Raw genomic sequence first — 22,825 nt, 5'->3', positions numbered from 1 at the left:
ACTCTTCCAGTTCTGCTTTGGTCAAGAGAACCAAATGAGTTGGTTCCTAAACTCCCACTTTACCCTTAGGGCTCTCCTCTTCCCAGGTGTGTGTGCGTGTGTGTGTGTGTACATGTGCATGTGTGTGTGTGTATGTGTGTACAGGGGAGCAACACCATGGTCACTGAACTAGGATAGAAAAATTTTTAACTATGAGAGGCTACTCCCCTCCCACCCCAGCCAAATTTCATCGGCCCTCAAAAATCATCTTAGCACAGTCTGATGTTAGCTAGACCTGAATTCAAGTCCAAGCTTGCCACTTCACTGTGTGACTTCCAGTAGATCATTTCATCTCTGTGTACCTCCATTTCCTTATCTGAAAAATGGGGATTCTTAAGCTCTCTTCTTTGTAGGGTTGTTGTGAGGATGAGACAATGTGTGTTGATACAGTTATCTCAGATCCTAGCACGGAGTAAGTGCAAAATGAACATGAACCATTGCTTCTTGCCTTGTTTTTTGTGGCCTCATTCCCAGGTATGATAGCTTGACATAATCTCAATGTTGGAGAGCCGTTTTGGATTCTACACAGATCTCAGTGAATATAAAAAAGCCCAAATAAAAGACTAAATAAACCTGGACTGTCTCCAGTGGGTCCAGAACATCTGATTCCCAAGGGTGGCCTAAAGATCCTGGCGGGGGCACAGCCCACGTGGTACTAGATGGGAATGTCCGGGGACTCAGGGCCTCATAACTGTCCTCCATCATCAGAAGCTCACAGCTGCATTTCCCAGCAGGGATCATTAATCATGCCGGCCACTGATACCACAAACAATAGGGCTGAGGCTATTTGCCAGACATCTAGGACAAATATGGTTATTGGTTATTATCCTTGGTTCCAACCCAGTAGGGAGAGAAGAAGCCAGTTCTCACTTTTCTGTGGTCACAGGGTGTCATTGTTAGAGGCAAACCATGGATTAGATTTGAATCTTACTTAACTCAGAAGCTCAGTCCTTGTTTCTTTCTACCCTGTCCTTCTGCAAAACATCAGCAAATGCTGACCTGCTGGGAAATATTTGATGGGCTGAAGTGGATGAAAAGGAAAGGAAAACCAGTGTGTATCCCATGTCCTGTCAATACCCTCTACTAATTCTGGGTTTTACTGCATGCTCACAACCACCCTGTGAGGTTGCTACTTTCATTCCCATTCTCACTTTAATTTTAAGTGGAGAAATTAAAGCTCAGAGAGAGGAAGTTAAATGCCCCAAGAAACACTGCTAGTTAGAGACTCAACCGGTATTCATTGTACTTCTTCCTATGGATTCTCACAGTTGTTCTACTTTTGCATTTTAACAGATGAAGACACAGTGACTAGATAACTTACTCAAAGACTCACAGCAACAACAACAACAAAAAAAAAAAAAAAAAAGAAAGAAAGAAAAGAAAAGTGACAGAGATGGGTTTTGGACTGAAGTCTTGTGATTCTAAACCCCAGGTGACTTCCATCATCGAATCTACATCCCTGTTACTCAAAGCATGGTCTGTGCTTTCAAGCCATTGTTTCTTCATCCGTAAAACGGAGATAATCATTCCTAACCCTCAGGGTCATTGTGAAATTTACGTGGAAGTACACATATGAAAGCATAGTGGACTTCTGCTATCTAATCTACATCCTTGCTACTTAAACCAGCAGCATTAGCATCACCTGAAACTTGTTAAAAATGTGGTTTCTCACCTAGATATACTAAATCAGAGTCTGCATTTTAATGCATTTAATGTAACCCCCAGGGGACTGTGGGTACACAAGTTTGAGAAGCAGTAGTCTACATGGGCCTATTTTTGCAGCGAAAACATATTCACTGAGGACAGAGGCATTGTAGCAGCACATCTACAGAGGTAACACTAACAGTCCATTCCTTCACTCTATGTACATGCCACTCCTCACACGAAGAGGTGGAAGTTGTCTCCCCTCCCTTGAGTCTGGGTTGTCATGTGGCTGGCTTTAACCACTAGAATGTACAAGAAGTGATGTTCTAAGATTTCCAAGAAGTTTGTACTTCTTGCCTTTGGAAACCCAGCTGCTGTGCTGTGGCAAGCCCAAACTATGTAGAGAAGACACAGGTAATACTTGAGGCACTCTGGGTGGTAGCCCCATCTCAGCATCCAGCCAACCCTGACTGCTAGCCAGTGGGTAATCCATCTTGAATGTTTCATCCCAGTTGAGCCTCCTCATGACTGTATCCCCAGCCAACATCGCACAGAGCAGAAGAGTCACCAAGCTGAACCCAGTCAACCCAAAGACTCAGTGATAATAACATGGCTGTTGTTTCAAGGCACTAAGTCTTGAGTGGTTTGCTATGCAGCAGTAAATAATCAAAAGGGAAGTTGGTATCTAAAAGTAGAATGCTGCCATATCATAAACCCAAAACATGTGGCAGTGGCCTTGGAACTGGGCAGTGGGTAGAGACCTGAAATGCCTCAAGGAGGCTGTTAATGGAGGCTGGAAGGTCAATGAGGAAATTGCTATTGGAGACAGAAGAAAATGAAACTTGAATGATGAACTGCCAGAATAATTAGCAAAACTGTCCCCTGCAGTAACATGAAGATAAAAATGGTGTCTAATGAACCTGTCAATTGGTTAAGGAGATTTCCAGGTAGACTGTTGAAAGTGCCAGCTGACCCTTAGTAGCTCAGAGCTAATTACTTTTATTAATCAAAATTCAATATAATTAAAAACCCAGTACCTTAATTGCACTAGCCACATTTCAAGTACTCAGGAGACACCTGTGGCTCCTCTGTTGGGAAGTATAGAATTTTATAGAGCATTTTCACCATTGCAGAAACTTGCACTGGACTGCCTCATCGAGAATTAGTCATGGAACTTCCAGAAAGTAGATGACACACCCAAAGGGTTTCACTCAAGCATTGCTACCCAAAGTATGGTCTCTGGACTAACAACATAAGCATCATCTGAGCGCTCCTTACAAATAAAACTTCTCAGGCCCTGCCCAGACTTACTGAAGCAGAATCTCTGGGAATGGGGCAAGAATCTATGTTTTAACCAGCTCCACTTCCTGGTGATTCTTATGCACTTTAAGAACTACTAAACAAAAAAAGAGTTGAATAAAGGGACTATTATATAGGCGAGGGCAGGGCTAAGGAAGACAGCAACGGACAGTGAAACAGGAATTAGCAGAGGGGAACAGTATTCATGGACTCCAAAGAGAACTAGAGCCCTGAAATAGAGGCTTGTGGGCAGCCAAGGGTCACAGCCATTCTAGAGCTGGGACGGTGGAGGAAGGGTTGGGGGAAAGAGGTGACCAATATCCTCACCCCTCCCTTCTCTGCCCTCTGATGTATATTTTTTTTACTGCAATTCCTATTGGCCTAAACCAAGCCAAAGGGCAAAGGAGTCTCCTCTGTAGAGAGCAGGGCAGAAATGATGAAGAATGGATCTGGAAGGGCAATGAAACCTCACCAGACACGTGGATTTGATGTGTTAGCCATATTTTTTAGAATCCACATTTAATATACGAATGCATAACTATTAATATTAGAAAAGACGTTAGAGTGCTGTTGAAAATAATTTTATTTACGACATTTTGGGGACCTGTGCTGTGAGCAATGAGGTCTCACCATACAATTTTAACAAAGGAAATAACCACTATTGATGTTTCTTCCCCTCCGCTCCCTTCCCTCTCCCCTTCTTTCCCTTCCCTTCCCGTTCTCTCTTCCCCCTTCTCACTCTCCCTCTCTTCCCTCTCCTTATCCATCCTCATAATATGTAACAATATTATAGTAAATACAGTATTGTGTCCTGTCATTTTCATTAAAAGTTATGTTTTGTACATTTCCTTGTGCCATTAAGGATTCTCTGAAAACATGTTTTTTGGTGGCTGTGCAGATGGTTTAAAGACGATTGTTATTGTAAGCTGTCTCAAATCCTTTTGGGAAGTAGGTGGTGTATAAATTATAAATGAAAGGTAAGTTGTTCTTAATTATACCCTCAACCTCTAAAGTGCAGTAGCTCTTTGTGCATCTGTTTGTCCAAAGCCACAGAGATGGAAGAGACAGTCACAATGACCAAAAAGAAGCCACCAGGTGGAAGGGCTTTGAACTGGGAAGGAGATTCAGGCCCAAGCTCTGTCCAGTCTCTGACCATGTGACCTTGGAGAAATCTCATTGGTCAAATGAGGGTGCTTGGACCAGCTGAGGGTCAAGGTCTCCTTCAGTTCTGATTATGATTCCTTGTTTGTTTGTTTGTTTTTTGAGATGGAGTCTCGCTCTGTTGCCCAGGCTGGAGTAAAGTGGTATGATCGCAGCTCACTGTAACCTCCACCTCCTGGGTACAAGCAAGTTCTTGGGCCTCAGCCTCCCAAGTAGCTGGGATTATAGTCATGCACCACCACGCCCAGCTAATTTTTGTATTTTTAGTAGGGATGAGGTTTCAGGGAATGGAACTCCTGACCTCAAGCGATCCTCCCACTTCAGTCTCCCAGAGTGCTGAGTTTACACTGTGCCTGGCGTAGTTCTGATTATGATTTCTAATGCAAATCCAATTCCCCTATAGATAAAGAAAAGCCTCATTGCAGAGACTGCCCACCTCCTCCATTGCTTCCTGGTCCTAGCCACCATCATTGCCCATCTGGACAGCAGCAACCTCCTCCCCACAGTGATCTCCCTCTTCCACTCTTGCCCTCTACACTCTGTTTTTCACAGGCAGCTAGTGATCTATTAAAGATTAAGACATGTAATGGTATTCTTTTCGTTAGCCTTCATCATGGCCAATAAAGGCCACGTGATCAGGAGCCTGGCTGCGTTCTGATCTCATCTCTTTTCACTTCCCCCTTGCTCACTCCGCTCCAGCCAAAACCACCACGGTGCTGTTCCTTGAATCCACCGAGCACACTCTTGTAATAGCAATAGGTCTATGGCTCAATGGTTGCAGCAGAGAAAGAAGCTTAATCATTGGGTCGCTGAAATAGGAGACAGAGGAAACCTCAAATCCATCTCCCCAAGGAACTTGGGGCTAGGGTTTTTAAGGGTTTTGGAGTGGGCTAAAGCATGGAGATTGTTGCTTGGTCAAAGAGTGTAGGATGAAGCCAGGATACAGGGAGATGAAGAAACTTCATTCTCATGCTGGCTCAGTTCCTCTGCAGGGGTCTTTAAACTGGTCAGCGTCAGGTGTTCCACTGGAATCCAGGATCTGCTTAAGCAATTCGTAAATGAAAACTTTGTAATTCTAACATCAGAGATCCTATCTTTAGGAACAAGGAGGATGTAAGTTGTCAGCATCTAGTGTTATGGATTACTTTCCATTACAAGGAAGTGAGCCAAGGTGCAGCCTGATTAATGCTTAATTACAACTGTATTTCTGTCCAGAATTCTCATTAACCCTGTAAGGATGGCTTCACTTCCAGCTGAGGGCCTTTATACCTGCAGTTGCCTCTCCTTAGAATGCTGTTCCCTCAGATTTCCTTATGGCTCCTACATCTGCTTCCTTCAGGTTGCTGCTGAAATGGATCTTATCAGGGAAGCTCTCTCGAGTCTCTTCTGTAAAATAGTCCTGACCTGCACCATTCCCATCCCCTCTGTAGCTTTATTTTCCTTCATGACACTTATGCTTGTAGTGGCTAATTTACTTATTTCTTTATCTCCACTAAGATATAAGTTTCACGAGAGGAGGAACTTGGTCTGGTTTATTCATTGCTATATCCCTGCACCTCTAAAGTGAACTTAGTAAGTGCTCAATAAAGTGCATTTAGTAGGAAATCAATAAATATCACATGAATGAATGCATAAATAAAAGTCTTCTGGGGAAGGTCAGCCCTCAGGAGGAAAAGGTGCATAAACGTCTCAGTCTTATGGTTGGCCCAGGTGGACTGATGCTTAGCCCATGCTCAGGGCCTGGATATTTTATGCAAAAGCAGTGTTGTCATTCTCTTCATCACTGTCTTTCATTGCCTCAGGCCACCCTCTAACAATTCCTCCCCACAACTTCTCCAGCCCTTCCCGTATTCTAATTCTCTTTCACTTCCCTGCCATAATGTCCTTCCTTCTGCCCCACCCAGTGGCCTGTCAGTCCTTCTGCGCCTCACAGACGATGCAATAACCACCTTTCCTGTTCTCGCGGCATTTAATGGCCTGTAGGGCACTCAACTGCACACAATCTCCTTTACTTCCGCAAGAGATCCTGGAGACAGGTGCTAATGTCTTCATTTTAGTCATTTGCTCAAGCCACACAATTCATTGCATATCTTGTCTGGTGGGGACTCGGAGACAGGGGTGAAACAGGCAGAGATGGTTCATTTTCTCTTTGAGTTCAAAATCTGGCAGGGGAGATAGACGTGGAATATATAATAGGATGAACATTTTCTAACATATTAATGATTCTGAGTGTTCTAGAGGGGAAACAGGTATCTCTTATCCAGTGTCTGTGTATCTTCCATAGTTAATTTCATTTAATCCTCACATCGGTCCTCTGATGTGAATCTAATATGAGTCCTACTTTACAGATTAGGTAACAGGGTCTCAGACAAGACTTTTCCCAAGGTCACATGAGCCAGTGACTGTCAGGTCCAGATTTGAACCCATGTATGCCAACTGCAGTTCCTGTGTTCCAACCACCAGGCTCTGTGGCCTTCAGGTTGCTCAGCTGAGACCCTGTCAGGAGCAAGAGGCAGTGCAGATAGGTTCTTGGGAGAAGTGCTATTTAAGGTGAGACATGGATTTGGTCAGAGAAAGAGGGTGAGAAAGTCTTGCAGGCAGAAGGAAGAAAAGGTATGAAGAGAGTGGAGGTGGGAGTGAGCTTGGTCCTTTGAGAGATGCAAGAAGAAGAGAGGCTGGAGTCAACTGGACTTAGGGTGGAGGGTGATAGGAGCGGAGGGTGAAAGATGGGCAGGGACTGGAACATACAGACCCTTGCCCAGGTTAAGAGTTTGTGCTTTTACATATACATACATAGATAGATTGTATATGTATATTATTGGTAGACATATAATTTATATGCACGTGAGGATGGGAAATCTGTGCTCCAGGAAAACGAGGTGATTTGTCCCAGGTCCTGCAGCTCAAGGGATGGTGTGTTTGTCCCCCTCTGTATATAAACAAAGCTAGAATCAGAGTCCAGGTTTCCAAGTCCAAAGCTGGTGGTTTTTTTTCTCTGCTGGAACTGCCTCTAGCTCTGGCTCCCACAAGCTCTTGCCACCATGACGAGAAGATTAAAAAATCCTTTCCAGGATTAATAGCGAAAGAGCGCTGCCCTGCTCTCTCATCAGGCACTGAGGCACCTGTGCTGAACCTGTGTTACAAGCATTAAGTCGTTAATTGAGAAAATTTCAACCCCAGGGCACCTGGCAGTCCAGGCGGCATCACTTCTCTCATTCCCGAACACCCACTCAACACCCGCCTCCTCCCAGACCCCTGCCTGAAAGCTAGGCAGGAGGAGCGAGCTCCAGCTGCCCGGTCTAGTGCAAACCGCAGTTACCATCTGTGTCAGTCGGGTCTGCATCCAACTCTACTGCCTTCTGTCCACACTCTGGGTGTTGCACGCGTCTTTTTGTCATGCCTAGCTGATTGGAACTACCGGCAGAGTCTATTATCCTCAACTCCATGGAGCCTCCATCCAGAGACTGCTGTGTGTGTGGGGGGGGGGAAATTCTGCTCTAATGAGAACATAGCTCAGAGCCTGACTGCCAGACTGAGGAAGGAGAGAGGATGCAGAGCTGGTGTTTTGAGAGTCTACTGTGAATTAGGAAGGAGAGAAGCAGCTCTGAGTCCAATAAGTCTAAGTGGTAGATAACATGATTTGATTTTCACATATTCCTCCAAGCACCTAGACATTGGATGGGGGAATTATATAATTTTATTTTATATTGTATACATGTCGTATATTTTCTTTTGCATATTGCAAATCTTATTTTACTATACGCACATGCATATATGTATTTAATACATATTATATATATATAAAAATTTGTTTTTTGTGGAGTGATTCAGTTATTAAAAGAGAGAGTAATAAATGTGGATAAGAAGCAGTGGGTGAACTGGGAAGACGATTTAGAACATGAAGGCCAGTCATAGAATCCAGGCTGTGCCACCTACTCTCTATAGCATAGCCCCTTTAAGTTTCTCTGGGCCTCTGTTTTCCCATCTGCAAAATGAGAGTCGTAGCCTGCTGCTGTTTGGGTGGGTGCATACAGCTAGATGCCAAGGAATCTGAGGGTCTGGATCCCGACCTCTGCTTTCCTGTATGCACTAAGGATTTCATACATACAATGGACAAGAACACAAGAACGACTGGGAGGGAGAGAGGTGGAGAGGAATAGGTCATGCTGTGCTCCTGGGCGGGAATTGTGGGTGGCGGGGATCTGACATACGGGTGCAGGCAGAGCTGAGACAGGATTGGAGGCTGGCTTTGACTTTTGCCTGCTACCCCTGGGGCACAGGGAAATGAAAAAGGAATAAGAGATGTCCGTGCTTCTTTCCACCAAGGCAAGAGTATAACTCACCCTTCCTGGAGAATTAAGACTCTTTATACCCCTTCCAGAGGGAGTGGGGGAAAGTGGAAGGAAGGCACTGCTAGGGCCAGTCTTGCAGAGCCTATCACACATGGCAGAAGGAAGCAAGTTTGCCTTTCAATGTAGTAACCTTCAGTAAAGCTGGGCCCAGTGAATATTAGGTGATCAATTTCTGCCCCTCTAGAATTGGATGGCACAGTGATGATGAAGATACAGAACAGCAGAAATTCTCTCTTTTGGGGAAGAGGCCAGAAATGTGCACAGAGTGGGAGAAACACACCATCCCTTGAAACGTCGTCTAGGTTTTGTCCTCTCCATCAGTGTTAAATGTCTAAGCCAAGGGTCAGGTGGAGTGTGGCTCTTCTCCCTGGTGGAGGAGCAGAAGCATAACTGGGCATTTCTGCTTCTACTTTTGGAAGAAGACTCTCCTGGCACATCCTTGGGTGTTTTCCTGGAACCAGTAGGATGGATGGTTCAGATCTTCCCCACCAGAATTCTCTGAAATGGATCATGACAACTCATTCATTAAGCGAAGGCTCTCTGCACTCCAGCGGGTGAAAATTACTGTGTTTCAATGCCCATATTGCATTATGCCCAGAGACGTTATCCAGCATAGCTTTCTGTTCATCACACCCTGTCCTAAATGGAAACAATATAACCTCTCTCCAGTTGACTTCTTATAAATTAGAGTTCAAAGAAGTTAAAGGCTGAAATTCTTGTCTTTCCAATTTTTTACTATGTTTTGCCTTAGTCTAAGTATTTTCATTCAACCAAGTGAATAATAATATTAGTAGGAGTAGCAGTAGCAGTACTAATAGGAACAATTGCTGTGATGCGTTGATCACTCACAATGAGCCAAGGACTATTCTAACTTTACTGCATTAATTTATTTAACCCTTATAACTACCTTATAAAGCTGGTACTCTTATTACTTTCATTTCCATTTTGCAGATGAGGAAACTGAGGCACAGGTAAGTGGAAGTGGTTTGCCCAAGGTCACATGGTGGATTGTCCCCCAAGTCCACATTGCTAACCATTAAGTTACATGTCTCTGTGTGGGGTCAGGGGAATCAACAAATAGGCTTAATATTATCTGGGGAAGGTGGAGACACAGAAAACAGGAGAGGAAAAAAAAAGACAATCTCCCTACTGTATGCCTCACCAGGATGCTAATCACTTTGTGCAGGCTGTGTGGAGTTTAAGAATTCTAAACTTAAGCTCAGCTGGAAGAATCAGCCACGTAAAGATTGTTACCTCCTAATTCCTTCATTCTGGGGAAGAATCCACCTTTGTTATTTATTCATTTATTTTTGAGGTGGAGTCTTGCTCTGTCACCCAGGCTGGAGTGCATTGGCGCGATCTTGGCTCACTGCAACCTCCGCCTCCCAGGTTCAAGCGATTCTGGTGCCTCAGACTCCCAAGTAGCTGGGATTACAGGCATGGGCCACTACACCTGGCTAATTTTTGTATTTTTAGTAGAGATAGGGTTTCACCATGTTGGCCAGGCTGGTCTTGAACTCCTGACCTCAGGTGACCTGCCCGCCTTGGCCTCCCAAAGTACTGGGATTACAGGCGTGAGCCACTGTGCCCGGCCTCCACCTTTATTATTGCAGCTTGCCTCCTCTCTCACAGAACTGAATTTGCTCTAGGAAATTCATGCTGAACCGGGTGCGGTGACTCACACCTGTAATCCCAGCACTTTGGGAGGCCGAGGTGGGGGGATCACTTGAGGTCAGGAGTTCAAGACTAGCTTGACCAACATGGCGAAACCCCGTCTCTACTAAAAACACAAAAATTAGCCGGGCATGGTGGCGCATGCCTGTAATCCCAGCTACTCAGGAGGCTGAGGCAGGAGAATGGCCTGAACTTGGGAGGTGAAGGTTGCAGTGAGTCAAGATTGTGCCACTGCACTCCAGCCTGAGCAACAGAGCGAAACTCCATCTCAAAAAAAAAAAAAAAAACTTACTGCTGGTTTTCCTCCTTCATCTGGATGTTTTCTGAGGAGGCATCCAGTCTCCAGGTCTAGATTGAGGCATTCTTCTTTCTGCAAGAGTCCTTCCTAAATACTTCCAGCCCCTATTGTCCATTTCCCCTATGAGCCCAGTGCTTCTGGTCCCTTAGAGCTGAATTGAGTACGGATTCTGCTGAGGACAAATCTTCCACCTCCCTTTGGGAACAGGTACCTTAGGATGGGCAGCTCTCCAAGCAGGCCTCAGTGTGGTGTGCTCTCCAAGAGCCCCATTTCCTGCTCTTGTCTCCGTCTTTCCATCTTCAGTGATATCCCGGGAACTTAGGTCAACTCAAGGAAAGTCAATTGCTGAATGGCGTTCTTAGCAAACTGGCTTTTTAGGGAATTGATTTTTGTTGTACTGGTGTGTCCATATATTGGCCTGATCCATATCTCATAGTTCATGAACCCCCTTATCTCTTCTTCTTGGGAAGAAGGAAAGAAGGTATGGAAGGGGAAGGGGGAGGGAGAAGTGAAGGACTATCTGTCTCAAGTTAAAACTAAGTAACTCATTGACTGACTAACCAATGTCTAGCTCCAATTAAATACACACACACACACACACACACACACATAGTATGGGCAATTGTATGGGCATATCTAATTCCCTGAAACATCTAAAATCTCAGCTCTTGTCCTCAGGAAAACCTTTTCTCCTTGTTCCTTTTTCTTTTCTCCTCTGCCGTGTCATATCTATCGGAAAGACCGAAGTCTTCTTCTAGAAGTGATCCCTGAGTTTCTGAGCAAAATTGGTGCCTGACCTATGTCCTTAGATTTTTGTTTTTCCTGTATCCCTGTGTAAGAAACTTTAGTGTCTAAATGGCTTTGCAAAGAGCTGGACGCTGTAAGAGCTCAATAACTATGATAATGATCATGATGACATCAAATTATATTAAGCAGTCCTTTATTGAACTCCTAACATGTGGTGAGCTGTACACTCAGCTCTGTGGATGCAGTTAGATACTAATAATTACAGTTAATTTTTACTGAGTACTTAGTGCATACCAAGCACGGTCTCTATGATTTATAGCAATTAACTCACTTCATTTCACAGTCACCCTACGAGGAGCCACTATGATCATCACTATAGGTTACGAGGCACAGGGCAGCCCCAGGAACTTGCCCACAGTCACATAGTTAGTAGGTGGGAGAGCAGCTTCTCACATTCAGCAGGCTGTAGAGCAGATTCCCTAACGGTTGGTCTCCACTGCCTCTCTCTAGCTCCTCCACAGCCTATACTATAGCCTGAGGCAGCAGTTTGGGTGTCTGGGCTGAGTGATGTGGGAAGCCCATGGGGAAGAGGACTGTCTAATTCCTCTTCTCAGAACCACCTTGTCTAAGTGAGTTTTTGAGACATCACCAGACTGAATTGTTCCTCCACGGACTCCCCTTGCCCAGCCTCCGTCAGTAATTTTACAACTCAGACAGCTGAGCCATGGAGGTGGCTTGTTTTTGTTGCTGCACCATCTGTTTTCCTCCATCCGGCTTAATGTGTCTGCCTGGGATTCTCAGGCAGAAGCACTCTGCGCTGCCCACCCCTGTGCCCACACTCTGGGCGGTGCGGAAAACGGAGCCCTGGAAACCTTGTCCAGTGGTCGTTGAGGACACTGACAGTCCCAGCCACATGTCAAGCTTGTGCCTCCCTCCGAACCTTTGCTTGCATGGTTGCCAGGATGTTATCTCCCCTGCATCCTTGTGTCTTCCCCATCTTTCAATGCTGAATTCAAAGCCCACCAGGACCTTGGCTTCTTTAGATGACCCCAGGCATGAGGATCCCCTGCAGGCATGGACATTTTGGCTCCAGGATTTCTATAGACCACCCCTGCTTATCCTCTCTGACCTTGTTCTTCATCTAGCCTGATTTCCAACCTTGACATAGGACTCAAAGTATGTGCCTCCAATAAGCGAAGGGACCTGTTCTTTTTCTTTCCTCTACCCTGCCAGGTGAGACTTCACTCTCCTGCAGTCTTCTTCATTGCAGTTAGAGGCAGCTCCCTCTTGGTTGATGCTCAGGCCAAGCACCTTGGGGCTCTCTCTCATAGCCGCATCCAATCTGTCAGCAATTCCTCCTGGCTTCACCTTGAGAATACATCCAGAACCCGCCTGCCTTTCATCCTCCTCTGTGGTTATCTCCTGGTCCAACCCACCATCGCGAATCCCTGGATTGTTGCAACAGCCTCCTAAAGGGTCTGCCTGCTTCCACCCCCACTCCCTAAAGGCAGCATGAGCCTTTTAAAAAATGGTGTATCCTGGCCGGGCGCGGTAGCTCATGCCTGTAATCCCAGCACTTTGGGAGGCCCAGGTGGAGGGATGGTTTGAAGGCAGGAATTCGAGACCAGCCTGACCAACGTGGTGAAATGCTGTCTCTACTAAAAATACAAAAATTAGCCTGGCATGATTGCATGTGCCTGTAGTCCCAGCTATTCGGGAGGCTGAGGCACAAAAATCGCTTGAACCCAGGAGGCAGAGGCTGCAGTGAACTGAGATCATGCTACTGCACTCCAGCTTGGGTGACAGAGCTAGGCTCTGTCTAAAAAAAAAAAAAAAAAGATGTATTCTCTCTCTCGTCTGCTCATGACCCTGAGGGTTCCTCTTCTATTCACAGTGGAATCTGCAGTTCCTAAACTGACCTGCAAGGCTGTATGTGCATCATCTGATTTCTGACATCACCTCCTAACACACCCACCTCACGAGACCCTCTGTCATTTTCTACTTTTTGCATTGATTATTGTCCTACGTGACACTTATAGCCTTCTGGCATATTATATATTTAGGTGTTTCTAATTGTCCCTTTCCCCCAAAAAGCTCCATGAGAGCAGGGACTGTATTATCTGCTTTATCCCAGGGCTGAGAATAGAGCTTGGCATATGGTAGATACTCCAAAAGTATGTAATAGTGGCCTTGATCTGAGAGGCTGGACAGCAGAGTGGTTACAAGGTGAGGCTCTGCAGCAGATCTGGGGTTCTAATCATGGCTCCACTGGTTAATACCTGATAATCTTGAACAAGTTACTTATGCTCTCTGTGCCTCAGTTTCTTCACCTGTACAAGGCATATGAGTTGTTGGAAGGATTAAATGAGTGACTACTTGTGGAGCATTTATACCAATGTCCAGCACATCCTTACTGTGGTCTGTAAAAGTTCCCACAGGCTCATGCCTGTAATCCCAGCACTCTGGGAGGCCGAGGCAGGTGGATCACCTGAGGTTGGGAGTTCGAGATCAGCCTGACCAACATGGTGAAATCCCATCTCTACTAAAAATACAAAATTAGCCAGGTGTGGTGGCGCATGCCTGTAGTCCCAGCTACTCGGGAGGCTAAGACAGGAGAATCACTTGAATCCAGGAGGCGGAGGTTGCAGTGAGCCGAGATCATGCTATTGCACTCCAGCCTGGGCAACAAGAGCAAAATTCCATCTCAAAAAAAAAAAAAAAAAAAAAAAATCCCACTTACCAGAAGGTTGTTAATTGCTTTAACGTGTGCTTACATGTTGAGGATGCCTGCGTTTCCAGCTAGACTGTAAGTCTCATGAAAGTAATCCTCAGCCAGGCACAGTGGCTCATGCCTGTAATCTCAGCACTTTGGGAGGCCGAGGCGGGTGGATCACGAGGTCAGGAGTTCAAGACCAGCCTGACCAAAATGGTGAAACCCCATCTCTACTAAAAACACAAAAATTAGCAGGGCATAGTGGCAGGCACCTGTAATCCCAGCTACTCCAGAGGCTGAGGCAGGAGACTCGCTTGAACCTGGGGGGTGGCGGAGGTTGCGCTTGCAATGAGCCAAGATCGTGCCATTGCACTCCAGCCTGGGCAACAGAGTGAGAACCAGTCTAAAACAAAAAAAGCAATGCAATGCTCTTCTCTATGTTGTCTACCACCATATAGCCCTTAGGCCTGGCATAGTGCTAGTGATACAGCAGATACTGAACAAATATGTAGTGACTGGATGTTGAAGGCATTTATAAGTCTAGGTTCAATTATTTTAAAATTCTTCTGCATCACAAAATGCTCTTTTTTGGGAACAGTTGGGAAGGAATTCAAATAACCTTCTCAATGAGACGGTGGAAGATTGTTGAGAGCAGTGATTTTAGAGAGCGTTGCCCTTTACATGGGAACTCTGCATCCTTTCGTCTAAGTCACTGGTCACACTTGAAATCAGTCAATACCACTTGAAGCTCACTGTCACCTCTTTCTCTACTCTGGCCCCAGCAGTCATTTCTCTAGGCTCAGGCAACAGTTAATTTAAGGTAGAAATTAAATGGAACCAAATTGCTCTTTAAATACCATAAACCATTTAACAGAATGACTTTCGTCTGCCGAACAGAATTAATCCCTAAAGCTGGAAAAATGCTCCAAGTGTATATATGTGTGCTTATGTGTATTTTTTCCCTTCTGAAAATAAATGGGAAATTTTTAACTTTTTATTATGAAAACTTTGCAGCACACTCAGTAGTGGAGAGAAGTATCTAATGAACTCTTGTGCACCCAACACAACTCCAACAATCATAAAAATGTTGCCAAGCTTGTTTCATCAAAACCTCCGACTTTCTTTCTTTCTGTTTTTTTTTTTTTTTTTTTTTTTTTTCTGGCTGGAGTTTGCCAAAGTAAATCCCAGATATCATATTATTCTACTGCAGACATAAAGGAGAAAGACTTTTTTTTTCCTCTACAGTGCTGCATTGCCATTATCACACCCAGAAGAACAACAATAATTCTCCAATAGCTTTCAATACTCAGTCCACACTGAATTCTCTGAAATGGGAAATGATGAAGGATGGGCCACTGATCTTACTGAAATAAAACTTGACACTCTCTGACATCCGTCTCCTTGTTGAACACATCCTCTTTTCATCTCTCTGGTGTCTGGTTTCTATCTCTTGGCACTGTTCACTTCTCTCACTACAAAGACTTTCCCTTGGCATCACCTCTACCCTCTGCTTGAAAGAGCCTATTGATTTTTTGGAAGATTTGGAGAAGAGGCCTGGCACAGATTTACATAGGTTTTCTCCTAAGGGAAGACCAGGTCTTCCAACTTGCCTTCAAAGATGCAGAGGATTTTGCAAGGATGCCTGTGGCCCAGCGAGGGAGAAACTAATACCTATCTTGCTAGCCAGAAGTGCAAGATCAAAAGTCAGTCATTCTAGCAGCAGATGGTGTTGTCAGGGCACCTTGAGATACCATTTGTGTCAATCTGTTTAGGTCTGTCTGCCTGACTCTGTAATTCATCCATCTGTTGCGCTGTTTGTCTATCTACCACTAATCTATTCAAGCATGTGCCTATCTAGCTAGTGATGATTCTCTTAAATCTATTCAAGTGATTGCTCTAAGCTGCTCATTGGTACAAGTAATTCATCCCATTACCAATAATTACTCAAAGCCCATTGGTTTTCGCCCTATCTACTCATGCAGAATCTCAGTCTCCTGAAAATTCAGGTCATCTTCAAACACACTCTATATTTTACTTACTTGATTTTTTGCCTGTCATTCTCTCTGGATTGTAAACTCCATGAGGGCAGGCCTTTTGGTCTGTTTTCTCACTGTTGTATCCCAGAGCCCACTTCCAGGCCTGGCATATAGTAGGTGTTCAATACATATTTAATAGGTAAATGAATGAATGAATGAATAATTATCATCCCCATTTTACAGATGAGCAATAGGAGCTCAGGGAGGTGAAAGAACTTGCCCAAGGTCGTGTCTAGAAAGGAGAAAAGCTGGCCTTTGAACACAGGGCTGTCCAATTTGTAGGTGTCATGCTCCTCCTAACAGATCGCCATGTTGCTTCCAGCAAATTAAATATTCCATGGCAAGAGTTATATTCTGGTTGCATTCTACTGTCTCTTCTGGAAGTTCCTGTTATTGTCAAACCTGACATTCTCTATGTTGTTTTTCATTCTAGTCACATAGAAGACATGATTTAGAAAAATTTGAATTTGTGATATACCTTTTCTCTTCGATTTGGGTACTATCAGTCTTAGAAGCAAGAAAGTTGATTTGGATGTAATGTGAACATGGGAAAAATGCGATGGAAATTATCTGGGGGCTTCCTTTATAGGCAAAAGATGTTGGGATATATGTTTTGGGGATGTAATGGTTCATCTGACAAAAAGTCTGTCTTATTTGTTCATTTTAGCAGATATTTCTTGAGCATCTGCTGTATTTCAGGCACTCTGCTGGGTGCTAAGAATGTAACAATGAATGAGACACAGAGGCTAATCTCAGTTGTTGCAAGATGACCTCCAGCAAAATATTGGGCCACCATGAGCATATGTATATAAACAATATTTAGTTAAAATCTTTTACATACTTCACTCATCTTTTAAAACAATTATTTAACTAATTATTATTATTTAAATTTAACGTAATTATTTAACTACTTATATGACAGCTTGTTTTAAAATCATTCAACTAATCATTTGTGCTTAGTTATTAAATTTTTCTAATTTTAAAAGAAATAGTCATCTTATGCTGCATTACTTATTGAGAATGTTGAGAAAAATATCAGATTATTAAATTTTTAATAATTGAATTCAATTTTTAGTAATGCCCAGGCGCGGTGGTTCACGCCTGTAATCCCAGCACTTTGGAAGGCCGAGGCAGGCGGGTCACGAGGTCAGGAGTTCGAGACCAGTCTGGCCAATATGAACCCCTGTCTTGACTAAAAATACAAAAATGAGCTGGGCATGGTGGCGGGTGCCACCACCTCCAGCTCCTTTGGAGGCTGAGGTGGGAGAATCGTTTGAACCCGGGAGGCAGAGGTTGCAGCAAGCTGAGATCACGGCATTGCACTCCAGCCTGGGCCACAGGACGAGACTCTGTCTCAAAAAAAAAAAAAAAAAAAAAAAAATTACTTTTTGAGGCATATGTAATTCACATTTGTTGAAAATAAGAGAAACCTTGGCAATTTCATATGCTTCAACTTAATCATGTTATCTGACTGTAAACTAACATATTGGACCATCTTGTTTACTTCTAGGGCTCATCTACTGCAAGTAATATCATATTCTAGCATTGGGGCTATCGTGAAGTATATGCTTAAAACTTGATCATTATGGTAGGGTTGACTTTGGGAGGTTATGTGAAGAAGTCATATAACCTCATAAAGTGTCAGAAAGGTGACGTGAAAAATCACCTTAGGAAGACTGAATATGTATCAACCCTGTAAAATGTTAATGTAACCTGATTTAATATATTAGCAGCCTCAAATAAGGAAAGTGTCAATCAAAAAGAGACAGGCAGGAGATTGTGCAGCCATGGAGATGAGAGAAAGGAGAGGGACCATTAGGATACTCAGGTTAGTACTGTCCATCTAGAAAGAAATTTCGACCAAGAGAATTTTTCTGTATCTTTGAGGTATAATTTACATATGATAAAACCTTCAGTGTTAAATTAAATGAATTTTGGCAATTATGTACAACCATGAAATCCAAAATATAGCATATTTTCTTCACCTCAGAAAATTCCAAGCCCTTTCTAATCAAAACCAACCCCCTTCCAGGCAACCACTTTCTGATATTTTTCACTTTGAATAATGTAGCCTATTCTAGAACTTGGTATAAGTGGAATCATCTGTATATATCCCTTTTTGTAAGGCTTCTCTTGCTAAATATAATGTTTTTGAGATTCATCCATGCTTTTGGGCATATCAGTAGCTTTAAAAAATATTGCTGAGTAGTATTTTATTGTATGAATATACTACAATTTGTTTATCCATTCTCCTGCTTAGGATTGACCAGCATATACCTTTTATTGTGATTAAAGCATATATATAACATAAAAGTTACCATTTTAACCACTTTTAAGTGTGTGTCATTTTCACTGGCATTAAGCACATTTATAATTTGTGCACCTATCACCTATCCAGAACTTTTGATCATTCCAAACAGAAGCTCTGTAGTTATAAAATGGTAATTCCCCATTCTTTCCCCAGCCCCTACGCCCCTGGTAACCCCCATACAACTTTATGTCCCTATGAATTTGACAATTCTAGGCACCTCATATAAATGAAGTCATACAGTATTTGTCTTTCAAAGGCTGGGTTATTTCAGTTAGCATAATATTCTCAAAGTTCATCTGTGTTGTAGCATGTGTCAGAATTTCATTCTTTTTTAGCGCTGAATAATATTCCATTATATGTATATACCATATTGTATTTATTTGTTCATTTAACGATAGACACTTGCACTGTTTTTCACTTTTGGCTACTGTGAATGCTGCTGCTATGAACAACGGTACACAAATACCTGTTTGAGTCCCTGCTTTCAATTCTCTTGAGTATATACCCAGAAATTGAATTGTTGAATCATGTGGTAATTCTATGTTTAATTTTTTGAGGAGCTGCCATACTGTTTTCTGTAGTGGCCGCACCTTTTACATCCTCACTAGCAATGCACAAATGTTCCAGTTTCTCCACGTCTTTGCCAACACTTGTTATTTTCAGGTTTTAATTTTTTTAAATAAGTTATCCTAATGGATGTGAAGTGGTATCTCATTGTGGGTTTGATTTGCATTTTCCTCACACCACGTCGAGGCACAAGCTGGCAAAACCCCAGCACATCAACTAGGAGGAGGACCAGGGTGAGCAGCAGCTGGAGAAGCTGACCCCAGCATTTGCAGATGTGGCCCCAGTGGCTCTGGTGGCCTGGGAGCCAGGGCTGCTGTAACAAACAACCACAAACGCGATGGCTTAAAACAACAGAAATTTATTCTCTCATCGTTCTGGAGGCCAGACATCCAAACTTTAGGTGCTCCAGCGAACTGCCCAGGGAATCACGATGATAAAGTGGCTTCATTGGGAGGAAACACACAAATGTGAGAAATGTTGTGCAGAGTTCTTTAGCATCTTTGAGTTCTTAGAACATAAGAAAAATTGCACTGAAAATCCACCAGTTGTGTTGTCATCATGAATGACAGCGAGGGGCCAGCGCCTTCAGGAGACTTCTCTGGAGCTGTGCTGAGCCACCAGCCACTTTGTTCAAACAGTAAGGATGGTCACAGGGAGAATGGTGGCCGCTTAGGGAACATGAAGAAGGAGCTGGGTGTGGAGTTTGTGGTGTACCTAAAAACCAGAGGTGGCCTGCCACCCACACTCCAGGAGATAAGCTATTTACTCAAAGGCAAAGTAGCCAACACTATGTGAGCCTGCAGGCACTACAGGGCACCAAAGTGGTAATAAATCAGTGGAGCTAAGATGCACTGCCAGCCTCTGTGCCCAGTATCAACAGCATCCCGTGGGTCCTTGAGAAGATCCTGTGCCGCAGCAGCTATGGTAGATTCAGCTCACCAATCAGATCCACATCCAGGTGGATAAGTGGGCCTTAGCACGCCTTGCACTCAGGTGGGGAAGGGGCCAACACCCTGAAGACCTTGTGCAGTCACCTGTCCCAGCAGGTTCCTGCAGCTGTGGTTTTGCTCAGCCTGAAAGCTGGAAGCCAAGGTCTGTCTCTGGACACCTTGAAACAAGCCATACTAACTCACACCAACATCCTTTTCACCACCAGTTCTCCATCCCCAGGGCTGATGCCCTTTGCTGTGAAGCTGGATGGGACCAGGGTGCTTCAAATGTAATATTCCCCCTCTTGAGTGCTTTGCTTCCTAAGGCCCCGGGCTTGGTGCACTTCCAAAGTCCTTTCTCCACTGGGGCACTAGACCCATCCAAGAAAGGGAAGGGGAAGCCACTGAACCTCAGTGGATGTCAAACCCGAAGACGAGGTTATCCTCTACAAGGACAAGTGTAAGTATTGTAGCAAGGTTTTTTGAGACTGATAGCTCCTTGCAGATCCACCTCCACTTTCACATGGGAAGAGAGACCCTTTGTGTGCTCTGTCTGTGATAACTGCTTCACCACCAAGGGCAACCTCAAGATGCACGTTCACCAACATCCTCAGGTGAAGGCAAACCCTCAGTTGTTTGCTGAGTTCTAGGACAAAATGGTGGTAGGAATCACATCCCCTATGCATTCTTTGTGTATCAATAGATGAACTGAGTCTCTCTTTAGACACAAAACCTGTTCTTGTAATCCCCTCTGTAGGGCTACTTCAAAAGCTCTCTTTGGGACCTAACCCCAAGGACCTCACAGGTGACCCATTGCCCAGTGACCTGTAGCCCACACTTCCTGGCATGGGGCCAAACCATAATTCCTCGAGGGTTGGTGGCTTCCAAGAAAGTGGGACCCCTGAACCAGGATCAGAGACTCTGAAATTGCAGCAGCTGGTGGAGTACATCGACATGACCACCACGGACCTCAACAAATGCCTCATTTGCCACCAAGTATTAAGCTGCTAAAGTTCCCTCTAAATGCTTTGCTGCATCCGTACTCCAGAGACACCGTTCCAGTGTAAGATCTGCTAAAGCTTCCTCTAAATGCATTGCTGCATCCGCACTCTGGAGACACCATTCCAATTTAAGATCTGTGGCTGAACTTTTTCTACCAAAAGCATCCCTTAAGATACATTGGGATTCACCAACCCAACACATCTATAAAGGCACATCATCTGTGCCTTTTCTATCAGAAGAAGTTCACCAGTGCTGTGATGTTGTAGCAGCATATTCAGATGGACATGGACAGTCAGAATTCCAACCTTCCCCTGCCAGAGAATTCCTGTGACTTTATGGGTCCTGAACCAATGACGGTGGAGGAGAATGGCAGCACCAGTGCCATGTGCCATAATGATGTTTTTGAAAGCACCAGTGTAGATGAAGTCAGCTCCCAGGAGGCCTCTAGTAGCTCCTCAAAGGTCCCTGTGCCTCCTCCCAGCATGCAGTAGGCATCACCTATACTAGGGTTCACCATGATGGCTTCTTCAGATGCCCTGGGAAACGTGGGTCCTGCCCCTTTTGGCCTGCAGCACCAGAGCAGCAGAGAAAACAGTTCCACGAAGAGAAACAGCTTGACCAACGACTGGTCCTCACCGATGGGAGCCCGGGAGTATCAGAGCTGAAGTCCAGACATCGTGGAAATCACAGCCTTCCAGGTACTCTCCCCAGCCAATGGCCAAGTAGGAAGGATCAGTCAGTCTCCTGATGCCAGAGACAAAGCAGAAAGCTCTGAAAACAGCCCGATTAAGATAGAAGGTTGGAGCCATCTCCCTTCAATGTTTATCCGAGCTCAGCCAATCTATGTCAAAGTTGAAGTCCCTGGCACATTTGTCGAACCCTCCACATTGTCCCTGGGGATGACCCCTTTGTCAGCGGCCTAACCATGCCAACAGGCCAAGCAACACAGCTGCACACGGTGTGGGAAGAACTTCTCACCCATTAGCCTTCTTCAGATTCACGAGCAGACTCACACTGGAGAGAAACCTTTTGCATGCAACATTTGTGGGTGAGCTTTTACCACCAAATGCAACTGGAAGGTCCACTATATGACTCAGCACGCCATGGTAGGAAGCTGGCTATTAAGAACACCATAACTCTGTTAGGTACAGATGGAAAGAGTCTCAAATATTTCCCAGGGAAATTCTGTCCACTTCAGTGAACTTGGGCCCTGTTGTGTGGAACCAGGACACCAGCACACTCAATGGTGGTATAGCCATGAAGACCAGTGAGATCTCTGATCCAGAGTGGCAGTGTTCCTACCCTCCTGGTTTCCTTGGGAATCAACTTCAATATAAATAACGCCACTGTCTCCAACGTGGATGGCTTCCATTGGGGTATCAGTGCAGATATGGCAAAAACAGGTGCTTCTGGGAGCATTCCCAAACACCAGTTTCCTCACTTCCCGGAAGAAGACGAGATTGTGGTCAGCCAAACTCAAGGAGAACTTGCGTGGAAAGAGAAATGCAAGCAGATTGAAATCTCTAGAATCTGCTCTTTTTAATAAGAACTCATCTCCTGGCCAGATGCGGTGGCTCGAGCCTATAATTGCAGCACTTTGGGAGACCGAGGCAGGCAGATCACGAGGTCAAGAGATCAAGATCATCCTAGCCAACATGGTGAAATGCTGTCTCTACTAAAAATACAAAAATTAGCTGGGTGTGGTGGTGAGTGCCTGTAATACCAGCTACTCGGGAGGCTGAGGCAGGAGAATCATTTGAATCCGGGAGATGGATGATGCAGTGAGCCGAGATCGTGCCACTGCACTCCGCCCTGGTGATAGAGCCAGACTCCGTCTTAAAAAGAAAAGAAAAAAGAAAGAACTCGTCTCTTCCTGTTTTCTTTTTCTTACTGGTATGCAAATGATGTTTATAAGGGTTATGACCACAATCTCAGGCAAGTTCTACAATCATGATTGTTGCTATGCTGCTTTGCAAAAAGTGAACAACAACAACAAAAATCACACCCAAACAAGTACAGACTAAAATTCTTTTTTAAATTTTGGAAAGAAATG

General features: G+C 44.4%; 1 pseudogene; it reads left to right on the top strand.

Annotated features, from left to right (window-relative positions):
* Positions 1 to 17,750: 17,750 nt before the first annotated feature.
* On the top strand, positions 17,751 to 22,408 carry LOC101002239 (annotated as a pseudogene).
* The last annotated feature ends 417 nt before the right edge of the window (positions 22,409 to 22,825 follow it).

The sequence above is a fragment of the Papio anubis genome, chromosome 18 (genome assembly GCF_008728515.1).
Source record: "Papio anubis isolate 15944 chromosome 18, Panubis1.0, whole genome shotgun sequence".
In the NCBI taxonomy this organism is placed as follows: Eukaryota; Metazoa; Chordata; class Mammalia; order Primates; family Cercopithecidae; genus Papio; species Papio anubis.
Note: the sequence above shows the minus strand (reverse complement) of the source record. Positions and strands in the feature narration are given on the sequence as shown.